Raw genomic sequence first — 22283 nt, 5'->3', positions numbered from 1 at the left:
CAGTTCTGAGGTCAGGAATTCTAATGTAAGGGGTCAGGGGACAGTATACGCTGCATCTACTATAGAAGACCTTGGTCATCTCTCTCCCTCTGGCAGCTTCAGTGTTTCTTGTTACGCCTAGACTTATAGAAGGATCCACACATGGCATCTCCTCCCCAGGGTATGTCTCTCTGCATGCCCTGTTGTTATGTATCATCAACTGGAAATTGACCTTCCAGCAGTTCTTTAGAGGCAGAAAATCTCATGGGAGGTGATTGTCCCTATTTCTCTCATAGTGCTCTATGGGAGAAATAGACTATGGGAGAAATATATAGTCTTTGATGTTTTTCAGTGAATGCTTCAAGTCCTCTTCATTTTCTGCAAGCAAGGTTGTGTCATCTGTATAATGCAGATTCAAACCACGTATCTTTGGGTTGGAAGCACAACTTCATACCACTAAGCCCCCAGATCTTCCTGCATGCATGGTAAGAGACATAATCTTGAAGGAATTAGTGGTAGCAATTCATACTCTTTGGCCTGCAGGGTCTCATTAACATAGAAAAACAAAACCTTTTTCCAAGTGGGGTTGTATCAGACACAGAGGTTAGAACTTCAGTATAATTTTCGAGAGACACAACCTTACAAAGGCTCTTTCCCTCCGCCTGTGTGTCACCACCACTAATTGTTTATAACTCAGGTGGCTTTTCTCCCCAGTGCCTTCTTCTGGGACTTATTCATACTTGTAGCTGCTGAAATCCCACTGTCATGTCCTTGACATTAACATCTCTCTCTTTAAAATGGCAACTTCCATTTTCTTCTCCATCTATCATGATGTTGTTATCCATGGCCCAGTGGTAAGGGTTTTTATTTTCTTGATGTTGCAATATAATCCATACTGAAGGCTTTGGTCTTTTTCAGTGAATGCTTCAAATCCTCTTCATTTTCTGCAAGCAAGGTTGTGTCATCTGTATAAAGCAGATACCACATTTTTCTCCATATAGTCCAGTGTCTTGAATGCTTTGCTCAGCATACAGATTGAATTGATATGGAGAAAGGATACAATCCTGATGCACATCTTTATTGATTTTAAACCATGCAGTGTTCCCTTGTGCTGCTCAAACATTACTGTCTTGGTCTAGCTGTAGGTTTTGCATAAGCACAATTATGTGTTCTGGGATATCTTGCTTTATTTTCTCACGCTGCTCTTGAAATCTTCTCTTCAGCTCTCTTCTTACTTTATCATTTCAGAGTCCCCCTGCCATCCAGTTCGGCTTTTTCTGCATGGGTTATGTCCTTGATGCCATCACAGAATCCATGTGATCTTCTGTTATTAGTGTTAAATTCATCAAATGTGTTGTTGATGGCTATTCAATTCAGTTGGAATAGACTCAAGGTTATATTGTGGTTCTAATATACTTGTTTATTTTTGTCCAGCAACAATCTGCACTTGCGCATGGATGATTAGTGGTCTTTTCCACAGTCAGCTCTTGGCCTCGTTCTGACTGCCCATGTTGAGATTCTCCATCACCTCCTTCCACAGATGTAGTCAACCTGATTCCTGCATAGTCAATCAGGGGAGGTCCATGTATATAGTTCATGTTTTAAAACAAAGGTATTTGCAATGAGTAGTAAGTCACTGATTGTACAAAATTCTGTCATGTGATCTGAAGTCTCATGTCTGTCATCAAGGCCATTTTTGTCACAACCATTCCATTTTTGTTTCCCACTTTGCATTCAAATTACCAATTATTACGGCTTTTTAAAAAAATGATTTCTTTAGCTTTAGCCATATTTAAAAAATGTCTTATACCTCCATATATTTATTGATATGCATATAATTATTCATCTACATTGTGTTTCATTCATGTATATAGTGGAGTTTTTTTGTGTGTGTTTCACACTTTCCTTTGTTGACATTATGATTTATATAATCATTCCCATATATAGTGTTTTATAAAATCAATCATCACTGGACTATGCCCACCATTCCCCTGTGCATCTTGATTGTGTGTTTGATCAATTTTTAATATTTCATACAGCCCATGGTTTAGTCATTAATGGATGTTTCTCCTAGTTTTCTGAGTGACTTTTGTCTTAGGGGCTCATCTTCTGGCACTGTATCCCATGATGAATCTCTGCTATTCATTGGGTTTTAGGAGGCCTATTATTTCATAAGAGAACTCTGATGGCTTAGTGTTAAGAAGCTGTACTGTCAACCTAAAGGCATGTGGTTCAAACCCACCAGTTGCTCCAGAGAAGAAAGACAAGCAATCTCTTTCCTTGTGATTAACTGCCTCTGAAAACCTGCTGGAGGGTCAGCTATGAGTTGGTTCCCACTCAAAGGTCACAATGATAACAATAAGTTATTTCATAAGTAAATGATCAGTCCTGTCCTGCTTCTTAGTTTGTCTTAGTCTGGAAGTCACTGAAGCCTGTCCACCATGAGTGTCCCTGCCAGTCTTTGAAATACTGGTTACATTCCTAAAACATACAAGTAATTTATATCATATTGAATTGTGTTCCCCCAAATACACGTATATAACACTATGATGTGAGTTCTCTCTGAGCTGAGAAACAAAATAGTTGGAAAAAGGTTAAGGGTGGAATACAACACCCCTCCATCCCATCACAGTCCTAATCATATGTAAGGAGAGATTACCTAGGGTGTGACCTCTAACACCGTTTATCTCACAAGAGTTACAAGGGAGCAAAGTTATCAGAGAATAGGGTACCTGAGTATCACTATGATGTCATGGGTTTATTGTTCAAGGTGGGTTTTCTCAGCCATTGCCTTTGACTTTGACCACACAGAGGGGTAAGAACAGGCAACCAGATTATATCATCAGTCTAATAAGGGATTGGCCAACTTTGCCATTCCTCAAAGTTTCAATTGATTTGGTTCAGCAGCAGAGACTGGGAGACTAACAGCAAGGAGGAAGAAGCAGAGAATGTAGTGAGTGTCTTTTAGGGCCAGGGATTTCCACAGCAGTCAGACAGGAGAGCACCAGCAGCCACAGCAGAGAACTGGAGACTGGCATGAGACAGAGCTGGTTTGGGACTGCTGCCCCACAGAGCCAGAGTGGGGGCCTTCGCCCAAGCTTGCTAGAGGACTGAAGGGAGAAAGAATAACAGCAAGAGTCTAGTGGTCTAGTGGTAAGGAGTTGTGCGGAAAACCCAAGACTCAAAGGTTCAAAGGTTTGAATCTACCAGCTGCTCTTTGGGAGAAAAATGGGTGATTTCCTCTTGTGATATTCACAACCTCTAAAATCCCACTGGAGGGTCAGCTGTGAGTCAGTTCTGACTTGATGGCCTATAACAACACCACAAGAGAAATTTGTAACACTGACCTAAGCACTGAGGCAAAAGGCCAGTGGGCCTGTGAACACACATGGACAGCCATCCTGATTGAGGGGTTATATTCTATTGCCAACCTGTGTTGTGGTCTGTTAACTTCCCTAATAAACTCCATAATCAGGAGTATGGTTTTGTGAGATCTGTGGGGCCTTTGAAATGGATTTCTGATCCAGCAATAGAGTCCTAGGAGGGATGGTTGGTGCTAAAATGAGTAGTAGTACATGTGGAATATTGGAGATCATGTATAACTTCATGGGAATTGGTTTTGTATAATGGATATTTTTATTAGGGACAGTCTCCTCTTTTGTGGAATTAGCAGAGGTCAGATGCCACTGTCCCCCAACCTCTACTTCCATTCTTTTTACAACCACCAAAAAAGAATTACCAGGAGTGGAGTGCGTCATTTTGGTCCCAAGCCCCTTCTGGGGGAAGCTCCTTGACAGAGTGAGAAGGCCGGAGGACATGGAGCTCCCCTAAGATAAGAGTTTTCTAAACTGATTCTTAACATGCTTAGTCTTAGTAATGTTCATGGCTCTGCTTCTGTTAGTTTAGTAAAGAGGGCTCTGCTAATGAATTATGTGAGATGGCAACACTAACACTCAAAACAGATCAAGTATTAGTTGTAAGTAAGGTTCTGGGGATTTGTATGTTCATTTTTTTAGAAATTTTTTTTTTCATAATCTTGTCAGGATGCAAATTTTCCAGAAGTTGTTTGGTTTGTCCTGCTTATAATAGACAAGTAGAGCTCTGGTGACCTAGTGGTAAGAAACTGTGCTGCAATCCTGAAGGCATCCAGTTTGAATCTGCCAGTAGCTCTAAGGGAGAGAGATGGACAGTATCCTCCTGTGGAATTGACTGCCTCTGAAAACCAGCTACAGGGTGAGCTATGAATTGGTTCCAACTTGATAGTACACCACCACCACCACCACCACAACAACAACATGATGGACAAATGGTGGAAGAGTTGGTTCAGGGCTTCTAAGTCACAGTTTGTGCATCACATCACATAAATTACCTCAAATTTTCCAATTGTACCTTAAAAGGAAGCTTTGTGTCTTGTAGTAAAATACTGATGTTGCTGAAATCTAAGCCCCAAATTTTATTGTGGGAGTGGTTGAATTACAACACCAACTGAAATCCCCACCTCTGAAGTTAAAGGGAGGGCCTTGATTAGCGAGAAGAGTATTCACAATTAGAGATGGTGTTATTTGAGCAGATAATCAGGAAGCTAGGGACAATGAGTCTCCAAATTCCTTTGAACCAGTCTTGCCAACAGAATCAGCTCTTCTTTCTGCCTCTGATGATATTAACTCAGTTGTATTAAGAACAAAGCCATGATATATTCGATTGCTTCCTATGCATCTAAACGTTGACTAATGAATAAGGGCTTTAGAAGAATCAATGTCTTTGATTATAGTCTTGCCAAAGAGTATGTAATAGCCCGTGTTGTTGTTGTTGTTATGTGCTGTTGAGTCATCTATGACTCATAGCGACCCTATGTACAACAGCCCTAAACCCTGCTCTATCCTGTGCCATTCCTATTGTCTCTCATACACCGACCCCCATTACCGAGTCACTGAATCAATCCATCTCATCGGAGGTCTTCCTCCCTTGTGCTGTCCCTCCATCCTCCCAAGCATGATGTCCCTCTCCAAGGACTGGTCCCTCCTTGCAACATGCCCAAAATATGTCAGACGAAACTTCAGATTCCTTGCCTCGAAGGAGCAGTCTAGTCTCACCCTCTCTAGGACAAACTTGTTTGTTCTCTTAGCAGTCCATGATATATTCAATACTCTTCTCCAGCACCACAGCTCAAAGGCATCAATTTTCCTTCTTTCATCCCTCTTCATTGTCTAGCTTTCTGATGCATAGCAAGTAATGGCAAAGGCCATGGTCTAGAACAGACACACCTTAGTCTTTAGATAGACATCGTTGCTCGTTAGTACTTTGGAGAGGTCTTTGACAGCAGACTTTGCCAATGCAATTCGCCTTTTAATTTCCTGGCTGCTGGTACCAAGAATGTTGGTTGTGGAGTCAAGTAAACTAAAGCTGTTAACAGTCTTAATCTCTTCACCATCTACCATGATGCTGCCAATTGGCTCAGTGGTGAGAATCTTTGTTTTCTTGATATTGAGCTTCAATCCATATTGAAGGCTGCAGTCCTTGACCTTCTGTAGCAAGCGCTTCAGGTCCTCAGTTTCAGAAAGCAGGGTTTTTTTGTCATCTGCATAAAGCATAGACTGTCAAAATTACAAAACAAGTCATTCTTGGAGAAAGTGCAAATAAAGTGTTCCTTAGAGGATGGTGAAACTCATTTCACACACTTTATGTTGACAGGAGGAAGAGACATCATGCTGGGAAAGGTGGAGAGTCAGAAAAATAGAGGAAAACCCTCAACAAGATGGATTGATACAGTGCTGTAACAATGAGCTTGGGCATATCAGAAATGGTGAAGATCGCACAGGATAGGGTAATGTAAAGATCTGTTGTTCATGGGAATGCTGAGAATCATAGTTGATTCAATGGCATGTAACAACAATTAAAGGGTCTTTGCATGAGTTTTTATCTGGGACAGAGCTAGCGAATTTTCTGAGCTATTGCCTGAGGTAGATTCCTTAACAAAACTAGATTTAAATTTCACCTTTTGAGATACAAGTGAAGTCTGATTTGTGAGACAGGAAGAGGTACCCTACATTCTAAAAGATCAGCCTGTTTTTTCTAATATGTACAAAATTAAACCTGGAGAATGTGTGTTGTTGTGTACTGTTGAGTCAGAATTAACTCATAGCTGACCTCCTGTGGGTTTTCAGAGGCAGTGTAATTGCACAGGAGGGATTGCCCATCTTTATCCCACGGAGCACCTGGTAGATTTGAACTACATGCTCTCAAGGATTGTAGCTCAGCTTTCTACCACTTGGCCACCAGAGCTCCACCCGGAGACTGTGTGTGGGAACACTTACTAAGGGTGTCAACCATGGTATAAGGAACATAAAAATAGGTATTCTGAGTTTATTGATTTGGCTCACTAAGCATTGGTTTCTCATTCAAGGTTTCAGCTTGAGAAGTTAGGAATAGAGTTTATTTCGTTGGTTTACATAGATTCACACTTGGAGTTACCTGTGGGTACATCTTTTACAATAATGGTAAGGAACAAATTTTTGAAGGAAGTCTCCTCATCCCCTCTTTTATGTAAGCCAAACTTCACAGTGGGAACTACACCTGTCAAATTAAAACACCTGACACTGTGGATCTGATTGTATGCTATGGTAGTAGATGCCACATGGCCTGCTTAATCAATAAAGACAAAGTGGGCAAAATTATCATAATGGATTGTTGTTGTTAGGTGCTGTAGGGTTGAATATGACTCATAGTGACCTATGAACAGCAGACTTGAATCCCGTCCTATCCTGTGCCAACCTTATTGTTTCTGATACACTTGAGCCCATTGCTTTGGTCACTGTGTCAATCCATCTTAATGGGGGCCTTCTTCTCTTTTGCTGACCGACTCTTCCAAGCATTATACCCTTTTCCAAGGAATAGCATCTCCTAGCAACATGTCCAATAGCAGATGCAAAACAGTAATCAGTGGAAGAATTGTATAAACAGCCTTGTGCAAATGGAAGAATTCTAGTTCAGGTGATTGTCTGACTTAAACCACTAGCATAGTCACCACCACTTAATTAATCCCCAGACTTGAGTCAGTTTACAGACCCACAACCTCTTAAATCACACTGGGTACCTTTGTGGAAGGACTTCATTATATTACCAACAGTTTATCCTGTTATCTTTCTCTCAGCCTTCCACAAAGTGATGTACAGCTTTTAATGAACAAAAAGGATTATTCATCATGGAAAAAGAAATATTCAGAATTTTTAAATATTACTGGACATTTGCTTTGGAGTGACACTAATTCCAAGAGACCCAATATGCCAAAGAAGTCAGTTTATTATTAGTGTCTTAGGTTGGCCCCATCTAACAATGGTCTCAGTGAATCCCCAACCTATAGTGATTTCCCTGGTTCTAGAATACTTAGTTGGAGTAGACACACTCAACAACTGGTAGAACCTCTACACTAGATCCCTGACATGTGGAATACCGGCTATTATGCTAGAAAAAAGTACACTGGAAACCATTGAAACTACCTCAACTCAGGAAAATAGTAAGATGAAAGCAATATTGCATTCCTGGAGGTATTGCTGAGATTAGTACCATCATCAAAGAATTGAAAGATGCACCCATCTATGGTGTTGTTGTTGTTGTTATGTGCCATCGAGTCATTTGTGACTCATAGCTCTAAACGCTGTTCTATCCTGTGCCAACCTAGCCATCTCAAACACACTTATTCCCACCACTCCAGTCACAGAATCGATCCATCCCATCGAAGGTCTTCCTCTCCTTAGTTGCCCCTCCACTCTGCCAAACATGATGTCCCTCTCCAAGGACCAGTCCCTCCTTGCAACATGCCCAAAGTATGTCAGATGAAGCTTCAGAATCCTTGACTCCAAGGAGCATTCAGGCTTCACCTTCTGCAGTACAACCCTGTTTGTTCTCCTAGCAGTCCATGGTATATTCAACACTCTTCTCCAGCACCACAGCTCAAAGGCATCCATTCTCTTTCTATCAACCCTATTCACCGTCCAACTTTCTGATGCATAGCATGTAATTGCAAAGACTACAGCCCGGATCAGGTGCATCTTAGTCTCCAGCCTGATGTCGTTGCTCTTCAGTACTCTTGAGAGGTCCCTCACAGCCAACTTTCCCAATGCAATTAGTTTCCTGATTTCCTGGCTGCTGTTACCAAGAGTGTTGACTGTGGAACCAAGTAAATGAAAACTGTTAACTATCTCAATCTCTTCACCATCCATACTGATGCTGCCAGTTGTTCCAGTGGTGAGAATCTTTGTTTTCTTGATGTTGAGCTTCAGTCCACCATATAGGAGGCTGCAGTCCTTGACCTTCTGCAGCAAGCACTTCAGGACCTCCTCAGTTTCAGCAAGCAGGGTTGTGTCATCTGCCTAACATAGGTTGTCAATGATTCTTCCACTAATCCTGAAGCCACATTCCTCTTCGTACAGCCCAGCATCTCAGATGATCTGTTCTGCATACAGATTGAAAAGGTATGGAGAGAGAATACATCCCTGACAGACCTTCGTCTTGATTTTGAACTATTCAGTGTCTCCTTGCTCTGTTTTGACTACTGCCTCTTGGTTCAAGTATAGGTTTCATATTAGCACAATTAAATGTTTTGGGATTCCCATTCTTCTCAGAGTCAACCACAGCTTTTTGTAATCCACACAGTCAAAAGCCTTTGCATAGTCTATGGTGTTAGAAATCCTAAAAATTGGCCTTTCTAGCTAGTACATAGGGAGTACTGGTGTCCTACTGGCAAGAAGCTGTGCTGCAGTCCTGAAGACAAGCAGTTTGAATCCACTAGTTGCTCAGTGGAAGAAGGATGGGCAATCTCCTTCTATGTTATTAACTCCCTCTAAAAACCCACCAAAGGGTTAGGTATGGGTCAGTTCCAACTCAGTGGTACACAACAACAATAGTCAGAACATTAGTTTTCAGTGGGGGGGCATGGTTTCCAGCTACCTTAACTGTGGATACATGGCCTTGCACATCATCAACAGCTGTGGAACCAATATAATAGAGCTTTCCACACTGTGAGGTACCCTAATAATAATAATTGGTGAAGATTATAAAGGGACTGTGGCAAGACATAACCGGAGGAAAAGCTGATTTGTAACAGCTCTGAGACAATGCTCACTAAATGATTGGGGAAATCAGAGGCTTCTTGCATTTGTGCTGCTGGACTGAACTTTGACTGTCACTAATTAAAGAACTGTACCTTGTTAATCTGGTTTGGGATTGCAAGACTACACCTGGACTTGCTTTATGTGATATTCTTTGCCTCCCCTTATCCTCAACCTGTTTCCCTAATAAACTCCACAACTATGAGTAAAGTCTGTGAGTCAAAATGTCCAAGTGATTGGTAGAAATAGGTGCAGGAGCTTGTAGGGTGGCATGTCTGGCCAAACAGCTATCTGTTTGCTGCTATTATTGATGGGGACACTTCCCCTTTATGAAGTGGGTATATGTCATACTTGGTCACCTTCACCTTGCATCTCCTCCTTTTACAGCACCTCCTCAGTTAACTCGCTTCTTTGGCTTGGGATGGGGGGAGGAAAGAAAGAAAGGAGCATGATAGTTGATTACTGTAACCTTAAATAGTTTGTGACTCTAATTGTAGCTGCTTTTCCAGATGTGGTTTCATTGTCTGAGCAAATTAATACACCTTTTGATATCTGGTAATAATGTGGCCAATGTTTTTCCCGCCTCCATTCAAATTTTAAGGATCATCAGAAGAATTTGCCTTAGATTGACAAGGCTAGGAATATACTGTCACAACCCTATCTCAGAGAGATAGCGATGATCCAGCAATATTTCATAATTTAGTGCTCAGGGACCTTGATCCCTTTTCCTTACATAAGAAGCCACAATGGTCCATTGTACTGCTGACATTATGCTGGTTGGATCTAGTAAGGAAGTAATACCAGCGATTCTAGGCTTACTGGTAATAATACATTTTCATGCTGGAGAGTGGGAATTAACCCAACAACATCAATCCAGACACCTTCTGAAGATACACCACTCTGAACAGGTCAAAAAAGTGGAGATACTCATGCTTCATGTGAATATTCACAAAAAGTGACTTCTGCAGAGGAGGTTTATGTGAATGGGATGACACATTCTGTGGAAACTAGTCAGCCTCTTTCTCCAGCCACTCCTGTCATTGTCTAATATGCTCATGAACAAAGTAACCATAGTGGCAGGAATGGAGGTTACGTACAGGCTTAGCAACATAGACTTCTATTCACCAAGGCCAACTTGGTTATAGTGACTGCTGAGTGCCCAGTCTGCCAACAGCAAAGACCAATCCTGGGTCCCTGACACAGAATCATTCCTTAAGATCCAGAAACTTTGTGTCAGGTCAATTACACTGGTTTTTTTTTCCAGCATGGGAAAGGCAGGGTTTTGTTTTTACTAGAATAGGCATTTACTCTGGATATGAAATTGTCTTCCCTTCATACAAAGATTCTGCTAAGACTACCATACATAGATTTATTGAATGCTTCGTCTATCTTCATGAAATACCACAGCATTGCCTTAAAACGAAGGAGTCACTTCACAACAAATGAAGTGTGGCAATGGATTCATACTCATAACATTTACTGGTCTTACCATGTCCCCGATCATCCTGAAGTAGCTGATTTGCTTGATTGATGTAACGACCTTCAAAAGACACAGTTAAGTGGCAGTACTTTGTGGAGTTGGGACAATGTCCTCCAGGAGGCTGGTTATACTCAAAATCATCATCCAATATATGGAACTTTTTCTTCAATGATTAGGATTCATGGGTCCAGGAATCAAGGATTGGAGATGTGAGTGGTACAACTCATTAATACCTATAGAGACCATCTCACAGAATTTTAGTGGCAAGAAACTGCACTTCAATTCCAAAGGCATGTGGTTCGAATTCACCATCTTCTCCGTGGGAGAAGGATGGACAATCTCTTCTCATGTGATTAACTGCCTCTGAAAACCTGCTGAAGAGTCAGCTGGGGGTTGGTTCCAACTCGATGGTACTCAGTAGCAACAACCTTGTCTTTGTGGATCTGGAAGTCTTCGTCGCAAAAGGAGAGATATTGCCACCTGAAGACACCATATTGATTCCATGGAACTCGAGATTATAAATGTTACTCAGCTGCTTTGAGTTGCTCATGTTTCTAGGTCAATAGGCAAAGACGTGAGCTTTTGCATTTTCTTAAGAGATTGATCCTAATGATCAGGGGACAACAGATTGATGTTACATAATGGAGATAAAGAACAGCATGTTTAGAATACAGGAGATTCTTTAGGTGACTTCTTGGTACTACCAAGCCTTGTGATTAGAATAAATGGAAAACTATAGCAACCAGGTTCTGACATTACTACCGATAGTCCAGGAATGAAGATTTGGGTCATTCTATCCAGGAAAGAACCATGATCAACTGAGGTGCTTGTTGAGAGCAAAGGAAATCCCAAATGGATGACAGAAGCAAGTAATTCTAAACATCAGTGATAACCATGTGACCAGGTGCAGGAATAAGAACTGTAATTGTGAGCATTTCTTTCTTGCATGTGTGCATGAGATATTTTTGTGTTCTTCACTTATAAAATGTTTTTTGTTGTGTGCTGTCAAGTTAGAACCAACCCATAGCAGACCTTCCAGCTCTGACTTGACAGCAATGAGCAGTCACATGCCAGGAAGCTGAGAAAGCTAGGTTTGCACTCTCAGCTGTGGCCATGATAGATCGCTGTGTTCTACCTACTCTATTCCCTGGAAGGGCTAGGATGGTCTGCTTTAACTTAGTAATAACACCCCTTTCCTGCTTCAGAAGTAATAGCTTGTCCTTGTCCAATGGGGATAAATGCTGCAGAAATATCAAAGTAGGAGAAACGGCTGATATCGGGAATTCTGATGATGACAAATCATGTTTCAATTAACCTTGAATTCTACTTGCAGTTGGTGGAAAGTAGTTGAGCAGAAGTGAGTTCCTCACCTTTTCTATCCAGTGGAGAGTCTGACAGGCACTCAAGGTCTCTTGACTGTGGTCTGGTCTCTGGCCCTGGCCTGCCGTGGCTTAATGGTGCACACTGTGATTTGCCACTGGCCTGCCAGGAAAGGCAAACAAGAAAACTCTGATGAGCAGGCTGGAAGAGATGCAATGAGAGTTCTAAAAGTTGAGTGCAAAAAAAAAACACACCAGCCTGTGGGGTTAACTTACTTTACCCAAAGAGTTTAATCATTGTTCCTGGTTCCTGAGAAGTAATCTCTAGAACTTTGGGATTTCCCTAGTAATGGAAGTGCCTTTTACAATGAGGGCTCTCTGACATGTTATACCAGCATAGTGACTCAAATAGGGGTTAGTCCTACCATGAAGACCCACGTGGTGATATCTCAAGATCCACGTGGTGATATCAACATACCTCAGACTGAAGCCCCAAACCCTCTATGAGCTTTCTGACTGACAAAAGACATGTGGGAGGAAATCATGTCCCTTAATGGAACATTGATTTTCCTTAAGTGATATCAAATGGGTATAATAAATTACACTGGTTTGAATTGATGCTCACATTTGGATGTTAGAGAAGCAAAACTTTATTTCCTCATAAAACTCAACCCACAATATTCAGCCATATTTTAAGGGGCTGATGTGGTTATGTTCTGTGTGTGTGAATAAAAATAGTGCAAATCATTTTCTGCTTTGCATTTAAGTTCTACTGGGATAAATTATAAGCAAAACAAGAATTATATATGAATTTTATATAAATATATACTTCTATATGAGGGTTTTGGGAAGAATTATGAAACATCTGATTCTGGAGTTTCAGAAGACAAAGAACTAACATCAGAAAGCTCCAAGAGAAGCTGAGGGTTCCTCGGAAGCTGTGGGTATTTATGTAGGACTAGTCTTTCCTCAGTTCCTGGTATCATGAGCCCCTGGTTAGTCCAGGTGTAAAGTCCAGAGCCATCATCTCCTATACCCACATCCCTGAGGGGTATAAGCAGCTATGTGCTCAGCCACTAATTGAAAGGTTGGCAGTATGGATCCACACAGAAGCACTTGACAATCTGTTTACTAAGGTCGCAGCTGTGCCAACTTTTCAGCACACAATTTGACCCTGCAACACATGAGTTACCATGTTGGAATCAACTGGATGTCAACTCCCTCATTTGATTGTCTTCTGGACCCAAATCCTCATTCCTCCTAACTCCACTTTAGTCAATTGAGGCGACCTATCCAGTGTGATTTCTGCAGTGGTCCTCCTTCCTCTGGGGTCCCCCGCTGAGGTCTCACTGTGGAAGATCTCATTGCTTCCTGCCTGGATTTTGAAAAGAGCTTCTTAACTTCGTTTCTTGCTTTAGAACTCACCCCTTTTTACCAGAATCCTTGGGTAGTCCCATTAATGCACAGTCAAGATTGGAGGTTGGGGTCTGCCCAAAGGCATGCTGGGAGAAGGGTCTGGTGATCTGTTTCAGAAAGCTCAGCTTTTGAAAACCCCATACAGTAGCTTTCCTCAGTTACTCATGAGATCACCATGACTCAGGATTGACTGACAGCAGCTGATTCTTGTTTGTCCAAGTTATGAAAGGCTACTTCCACCTAAGTGAACTCAGGTCAAGCCAAGCCCCTCCCTTACTCTCAATTCTGCAGGAAAAACACAAATTCCTGTCTGCCATTCAATGCACATGGTGATTAGATTTATCTCACTTTCCAAGTAATATTCAATATGTACTCACTTATTTTCTCTTTGTACGAGGTGTTGGGATCACTGTGGATATAATGGTGAGAAGCCAAATCTTGACCCTTTCTCTCTAGGATCTTTGAGTTTGGTGAGGAGCACAGCCAGATGTTATGAAGGTGTGTCCCTGGAGCCTCTTACCTAGTCTTAGGACATCAAGGAAGTCTTCCTGGAATATGTGACTTGTCAAAAGTCACCTAACAGGATCCAGATAAAAGTGCAGTGGACAGAGAAAGGAGAAGGCCCAAGCTTGTGAAAGGGCCCAGAGGGAAGACAGTATGGTCATATGCACTTGTCACCTATGGGAGGCGAGGCAGCAACCAGAGTGAGTGGGTCCAGATTATACAGGCTTAGATAACCTGCCTGGGCATTGAGACTTAACCCTAATCTTTAATTCAGACCTGATCTTAATACTAAGAGCCATTGTTAGTTGCCATTGAGCAACACTGAATGGTTAAAGATCAATGAAAAATTGATGTCTCTGAATTGTGAAGAGAATTGACTATCCCATGGACTGCCTAAAGAACAAACACATCTGTCTTAGAGAAAGTACAACCAGAATGCTCCTTCGAGGCAAGGATGGTGAGACTTCATTTCACTTGCTTTAGATGTGATGTCAATCAGGGCCACTCCTTGGGAAAAGCCATCACGTTGGAAAAGGTGGAGAGGTCAGTGACGGACAGGAAGACCCTCAAGGAGATGGATTGACACAGTTACTGTAAAAATGGCTTGAGCTTGGCCAACAGCATGAGGGTGATGCAGCATAGAACTAGGTACCACCTCGTTCTTTACCTGGCTGCCATGAGCCATAATAGACAATGGTACCTACCAAATGAAACAGAAACGTGGTGACCTTCGGTATCACAGAAAGAAGCCTTGCTGGTTCTGTACCATCTCTATGTTAACACATTTTATTTCATTGTGGTGGCTTGTGTCAATTCATCTCATTGAGAATTTCTTTAATTTTTGCAAATTAGAGCCTGTTAAGAGATTTAAGCAGAAAGGTATTATGAACAGATCTGCATTTTAGAAAGACTACTCTGTCTGCAGCTCAGAAAAATGGTTAACAAGGACGAAGAGTGGCAAGGGTTAAAAGCGTTTTCAGCAGCCCAGGCAAGAGAGATGATTGTGATGTTGAGGGTAGTGAAACGTGGACAGACGCGTGAAACACTTAAGATTTTGAGTGGACAGATCTTGGCAACTGTTTTAGTGTTCAGGATGGGAGAGGAAGGCAACATGCTGATGTCGCAGGTTTCTGTCATGAGCATTCCCTGGGACAAGAACTCAGAAGGAGCAGGCTTGGGGAAGAGAGAAGGTGAACTGAGGCTCGGGCATTCAGAAAGCAGTGAGACATAACACAGAAAACAGCTAACTTTTCTCTCTTTCTTATTGTCATTGATTCAGAACCAACACATAGTTGCCCCGCCAGTGAATTTCTCAGGCTGACAAGATTGCCCATTTTTCTCTTGTGGAGCAGCTGGTAGATTTGAACATTGGGTTGGCAGCACAACTCCTTACTTCCTCAAAAGCAGAGTCTATTGCTCAACTCTGAGGAGGGCTGGTCCCTAAGGGTGGGTCATGGGAAGGGGGCTTGCAGAAAGAAAATGAGGATGTTGGGTGTCCAGAACAAGAAGGTTGCTGGGCAGGGGCAGGTTCGGTGGAGGAGGAGGTGGTGAGCACCATGAGAAGTGATCAGAGATGAGTAAATCCAGAAGGTACATGAGGACAATCTGCATATAGCTTAGGTTAAAAATGGGAGAGGAAGAGAAAAGACTGGTTTTTAAGAAAACTCTGAAAGTTATTTTCTTTCTCTCTTTCATTCCCTGTTACCCCGCTCCTCCCTCTCTTTCTTTTTCTACAGGGAATGGAGAACACACGTTAACTAGGATAGATCAGCAGAGCAGGAGGGTGAGAAGATATGGGGGAAGGAGGGAAGCTGGTGGATAAAGATGTAGGGTGGAGGTTTTGAGGATCTTGACCTGCTGAGAAGACAGGCCCTGGAGGCTGAGAGGAGCACAGGGGGTGATGTGGTTAGCTGCGTTTAGGTCTGGAACTGAGGAAGTCAGCATTCTGCCCCTTTACGCTTGTCTTCTATTTCTCCTGTGCAAATAGTTCTCACTTCCCACCTTTCTCTCCTTCACTGCGTTTGCACTTTTATATCTTCTTGTCCTTTATCTCATCTCTAAATGCAGAGATATAATAAAGTTCTGTGGAACCTGAAGTGTGCAAAATTTACTCAGCCTCTTGGTGGCCAATCTGAGAGAAAGGTGGGCAATCTCCTCCTCTGGAATTTATACAGCCCATGAAAACCTGCTGCAGGGTTAGTTGTGAATTGGTTCTGACTTGATGGCACACAACAACTATCGGAAAAAAGAATGCCAAAGTGTATGAGTTTGGCAGATTTAACAAAGCACCTTTTTAACAAAACACATTGCTGAGGGTCCTTCCGGGACCTGGAGAGGAACTCATATAAGATAGGGAGCCTGAAACGGAGCTTGATGAGCTTCATGCTAAATCCCCTTCTAGAACACCTCAGTCATATGTATAGAGGACAAGGTTTGTTAGTGAGGTAGAAGGGAGGGCACAAGGAAGTTGTTAAGAGTGATGGAAAACTCAGAAATTAATGTCATTGTAGGGTATACATTGTTTGTTGTTGTTATGTGCCTTCGAGTCACTTGTGACTCATAGTGACCCTATGTACAACAGCCCTAAACTCTGCTCTGTCCTGTGCCAATCACACTGTCTCTGACACACCCATCCCGATTACCCAGTCACTGAGTCAATCCACCTCATAGAGGGTCTTCCCCTCTTGCGCTGTCCCTCAACCCTCCCAAGCATGATGTCTTTCTCCAAGGACTGGTCTCTCCTCACAACATGTCCAATGTTAGACGGAGCCTCAGAATCCTTGCCTCCAAGAAGCCACCCGGTTTAACCCTTTCCAGGACAAATCTGTTTGTTTTCCTAACAGTCCATGGTATTCTCAATACTCTTCTCCAGCACCATGGCTCAAAGGCATCAATTCTCCTATTCTCCTTGGTCATTGTCCAACTCTCTGATGCATAACAAGTGATTGTGAAGACCATGGCCTGTACCAGATGCTCCTTAGTCTCCAGAGAGACACCATTGCTCTTCAGCACTTTGGAGAGGTCCCTAACAGCAGACTTTCCCACGGCAATGTGCCTTTTAACTTCCTGGCTACTGGTGCCAAGAGTGTTGACTGTGGAGCCAAGCAAACTAAAGCTGTGAACAATCTCAATCTCTTCACCATCCATCCTGATGCTGCCAATTGGTCCAGTGGTGAGAATCTTTGTCTTCTTGACATTGAGCTTCAATCATAGTAAATGCTTAAATGACAATTTTTTTAATATCTTTCCTTCCAAATTATTTTTATTTTATTATTTTTTGTGTGTGTACCGTCAAATCAGATCTGACTGGTACAGGAGGAGATTGTCCCTCCTTCTCCAGCAGAGAATCTGGTGGATTCAAACCATGCACCTGTGGTATTGCAGTTCAACTTCTTGCCACTAGCCCACCAGTTTTTGTTGTTGTTGTTTGGTGCCGTCAAGTCGTAGACGACTCATAGCGACCCTATGAATGAACAGCCTGAGCACTGTTCGTACATAGAGTTTCCGGAGGCAAGCAATTTTGGAAGTGGACGTCGCTCCTGCTTCCAGGCTTGATTTAGTCGGGAACTCCAGCCAACACTGTCCACCATGGGTACCCATTACCACGATTGGCACATCACTGTCACAGTCTTCAGCATCACAGCAACCACGAGTTACCTCTGTACAGCAACGCACAGACCAGTGTCATACCACGAATGTTTGACAGGAAAACAATTTGAACCTGGCTGAGGGCCGCAGATGAAAATCACCCACCTTTAGCTTGGTAGCATAACTTCCTTTCCACTAGGCCAACGTAGCTCTCTCTAGGCCACTAGAGCTCCCTTTAAATGACAACTTTATAAATATATATTGCTGTGAAGCCATTGGGGGTCAAATGTCATAATGATTCCCCATGGTGGACAGTGTTTGTTGGAGCTCCCAGTTTAAAGGTTTGGAAGCAGGAGTGTTCCACTTCCTAAACCACATGCCTTTGGAAACTATGAACCTGGAGAAATGACAATAGTTACAGAAAGGCTTCAGGCCTTTGGTTCATAGGGTTGCTATGAGTTGTGCTCAACTCAACAGCAATCAACAACAACAACATATGCCACCACAAATTTTTTAAAAAGTGTGCTTAGCATTTTGAAAAACAAAATAATATTCTTCCATTAAAATGTGAAAATATTATAAAAAACTCGAGCTTTATTAGTAACAAACTCATGGAATCATTGCCTTAAAGTCAGAGCCAATTCATAGCTGATCTTCCAGTGTTGTTTTTTTAATAATTTTTAAATTTTAGACTGATTTACTTACAAAGTTCATATATATTGTTTTCCACATGGATTTTTCCTATCTCCATTACCCGCCCCTCCCTTTACCCATGAAATTGTGTGACCGTTTGATTACCCCCTACTCGTCCTCTTCCCTCTGCTCATACCATCCCCCTATTGGACCCTTATACATGATTTCCTAGTTAGCTTTCTATTTGTACAACAATGGTCTTATACAGTGTTTGTCCTTGTGGGACTGAGTTGGTTCACTTAGCATAATGCTCTCCAGTCCCTCTCATGTTAGGTAGTGATTTACAAAATCATTGCTCCTGTGTGCTGCATAGTATTCCACTGCGTGAATGTACCATAGTTTCTCAATCTATTCAATTATAGTTGGACATCTGGGCTGTTTGCATGTTCTTGTGATGGTGAATAACGCTGTTATGAACCCTGGTGTACAAGTCTCTGTGCCTCTGTTCTACCTCCAGTGGTTTTGAAAGTCTGTGAATCACACAGGAGGAGACTGCCCATCAGATCCTTCTGAGGAGCAGCTGGTGGATTCGAACCATCTGCCTTTGGGTTGGCAGTGAGCTCTTTACCTACCAAGTCACCAGAGCTTCTCTAACAAAGAAGAAGAGAATCCCTCAACAAGAAGAACAATTTCGTCCATAAAGTACCTCTAACTGGACAGAATTGAGAAGACCCTAGGCTTTTTCTTGTGCTAAGTGGAGAGAATGAACCTCTCTACATCATGAAGATAAAACCAGGTAGCTTATGTGTAAGAGCCCATCCACATGTCCTTTTATTATACTGTTGTTGTGGTTGTGTGCCATCAAGTGGGAACCAACTCATAGCTGACCCTCCAGCAGGTTTTCAGAGACAGTAATTCGCATGGCAGGAGATTGCCCATCTTTTCCCTATGGAGTAGCTGGTGGAATCAAAGCACATGCCTTTGAGATTGCAGCAGTTTCTTACCACGAGGCCACCAGAGCTCCCTAATGTTGTACTGTAGTAGCTTGTATACTGCTTTAACTCTGGGCACTGTGTACCAATAGCAGAGTCGTCCATATTGGAAAGGTTTCTGCTTCTAGACTAAGGCAGACTAGGAGGAAAAGCCTGGTCATGTACTCTGAGAATTAGCCAACAAAACCCTGCTGGATCCCAACAGAATACTGTCCAGTGTGGGGCTGGAAGGTGAGCCCATGCAGGGCATTCCAGTGATGGTGAGAATGGTGCAGGGCCAAGGTGAGCTTTCACTGTGTGGGACATCGGGTCTCCATGTGCCAGAGCCAACTCAATAGCCATGACAGACACATCACGGGAGAGAGCCTGGCACAGCTCCTTCTCTAGGACTGGTGCTTGGGGACTGATTGCTGAAGAAGTGAAGGAATGTGCCCGCTCAGCTCCCGCTTTGCACCAAGCACTTTCATATGCACGTCAGTTATGCTCATACTCAGCTTGTCTTCCCTGGGAGCTCGAGCAGGTCTGTGTGCTTCTGAGTATTGCCTAGGCTTCCTCAGGATATCATGTGCAACAGACATCCAGGACATCCATTGAGGGAGGGGTCGATGAACTGTGGTAGGTAAATCGCTTCATCAAGAAGAAAGTCCATCATTTGGAAACTTGCTGAGGGCTCCATCCCAATGAGTTTTCCAGTTGGTGCTCTCGATTCTTGGCACCCACGAGGATGATGAGTTGACGAAAGACCAGGAAAGGCTGCAACTGTGACATGTCAGATAACACATGCTTGACTGAGGAAGCAGAAAGCAAGCAGCTTAGGACAAGATACGGAAGTCCACTTACCAAGACTGAATGACTGCTGTCGAGCCAGTCCTAACTCACACCCGCCCTGAAGGACAGAGGTGTTGTCAGGTGCCGATGAGTCAACTATGACTCACAGCAACCCTAGGAACAGTGTATCTGAACCTTGCCCTATCTTCTGCCATCCTCATGTCTCCGACACACTCTAGCCCATTGTTACAGTTGCTGTGTCAATCTATCTTGTTGAGGATAGACCTTCATCCTTTATGTGATGTTTTTTCCAAGCACTGGCCCTCCTAACAGCATGCCCAAAGTCTGTGAGATGAAGCTTTTCCATCCTTGCTTCCATAGATCACAATAGTTGGACTTTCTCCAACATAGACATGTTTGTTCTGTTGCCAGACCATAGGATAGCCAGTACTCTTCTCCAACACAACTCAAAGGCATCAATTTCTGTCATCAACTTGACTGTGACTCATATCAACCCAACATACAGAACACAGCAACAACAGATGGAAACCTCGCCCTTTCTTGCGCCACCCTCATGATCTCTGGCATGCTCGGGCATGTTGTTACGGTCACTGTGTCAATCTACCTTGTTGAAAGTGGAATTGTCCATAGAACATTTTCAAGGCTGTAAATCTCGAAGGAAATTGTTGTTGTTTTGTACCATTGAGCCAGAACTGACCCAATAACTGACCTTCCAGTGGGTTTTCAGAAGCAATAAATCACAGAAGAGCTGATGACCCATCTTTCTCGTGAGGAGCAGAGGGTGGATTCAAACAGTGTACCTGTGCGTCAGTAGCATAATTCCTTTCCTGTAGTCCACCAGAGCGTAAAGCACACTGTTGCATCTTTTCTCCCAAGGAGTGGCTGCTGGTGGGCTCGAACCACAGACTTAATTTGCAGCTGAATTCTTTGGAGTTTAGCTGGTAGCACTGAAAATTTTTGATACAAGGAAGTTTGTCTTTGGCTAAACAGACAAATCAGAGTACCCCTAAAGTAGAAGAAAGCTGTCAAACTCGATCCAGGAAGACGAGGCTATGAATATGCAGTATAATATGGGTAGATTTCTGACTTTACTCGTGTTGAATAAATCACTGCACGGGAAAAGCTCAGTCCCCAGAGCTACCAGTGTGGGGGAGTGCTTTTCTGTTTACTTCTCAGAGGACTATTTTGAAGATCAAATGAATTTTTTTAAAAGATGTGAGTGCTTTGTAAACGGCACGCGCCATAAATTTTCCTTATTATTGCTATTTTTGGTTCTTTCTTGACCTTTTCTCTCTCTTTTCCTGGACCTCTTTCCCTTCTGGCTTCACAGATTCTATACCCACAAATTTTCTATGTCCCCAAGCACATGCATACATTTGTTAGGGCCTCCAGCTTGTGGGACCAGCATAGCTTGACCACACAACAAGCCATAGCTGTGTGTTTGCTTTCCACAGATTGAGGGTCTTGGAAGCAGAGGTGATGGCAGGGCACAATTTCTGGCACATAGTAGGAGCTCAGCAAATGTTAGCTGAAGGAAAATGTAAGTGGCTGAGGAAATGTTTCTTGTGCATTATTTGGTTGCTTTGTTGTGTACCATTGAATCAGAACCGACTCATTGCTGACCCTCCAGTGAGTTTTCAGATGCAGTAAATAGTGGCTGCCATCTTTCTTAGGCAGAACAACTAGTAGATTCGATTTGTGTGCCTTTCGGTTGCAAGTTCCTTACCATTAGGCCACCAGAGCTCCCCTTTGGTTGTGTGGCCTCTGTTTCCTAGTGACTTTAACAAACAGAACTATTTTTTTCTCTCCCACAATTTAGGATGTTAGGTGCCATCAAGTCAAGTATAACTGATACTGACCCTGTGAATAACAGATCTGACCCCTGTCCTGTCCTGTGCCACCTTCATCATTTCTAACACACTTGAGCCTATTGCTGCAGTCAAAGTGGCAATCCATCTGGTTGAACATCTTCCTCTCTTTCTTGATCTTCCTCTACCTTTCCAAGCATGATGTCCTTCTTGAAGGTTAAAGTCAAGGTGCTAACTCCAGGGGAAGGTTGGCCTTCTCCGTTGGCTCTGGTGGAAGGTGCTTGTTCCCGTCAGAATTTGTGGAAGACCTGGAGTTCTTTGGCGATCTCCATGTGCCTTGGCCTTCTTGGTGTCACAGAGCTTCCTCACAGAGACCTCAGTCCACCTCTGACAATCCTTTTCTGGTGGTCCTGAAGTCCCCTGGCTGGCTGCCCTTTTGTTTATTCCTTGCAAGGTAAAGGTGATGCAGGCCACAATCTAGGGAAGTGTCCCTTAAACAGAGTTAGGGCTATGATAGAATTAAGGAGTTTCTCTTTACCTTGATCTTTCCCGAACTATTTTAGTTATCAGATCATAGGGTTTATCAGTTTATCTGATTTTCCACATGGTGCCATTGTTGTTGTGTACTGTCAAGTTGGAACTGGCTCATGGCTGACCCTCCAGCAGGT

The sequence above is a fragment of the Elephantulus edwardii genome, unplaced genomic scaffold (assembly GCF_000299155.1).
Source record: "Elephantulus edwardii isolate Elephantulus edwardi_28Jun2011 unplaced genomic scaffold, EleEdw1.0 scaffold00219, whole genome shotgun sequence".
Classification (NCBI taxonomy): Eukaryota; Metazoa; Chordata; class Mammalia; order Macroscelidea; family Macroscelididae; genus Elephantulus; species Elephantulus edwardii.
This window is presented reverse-complemented; position numbering follows the sequence as displayed.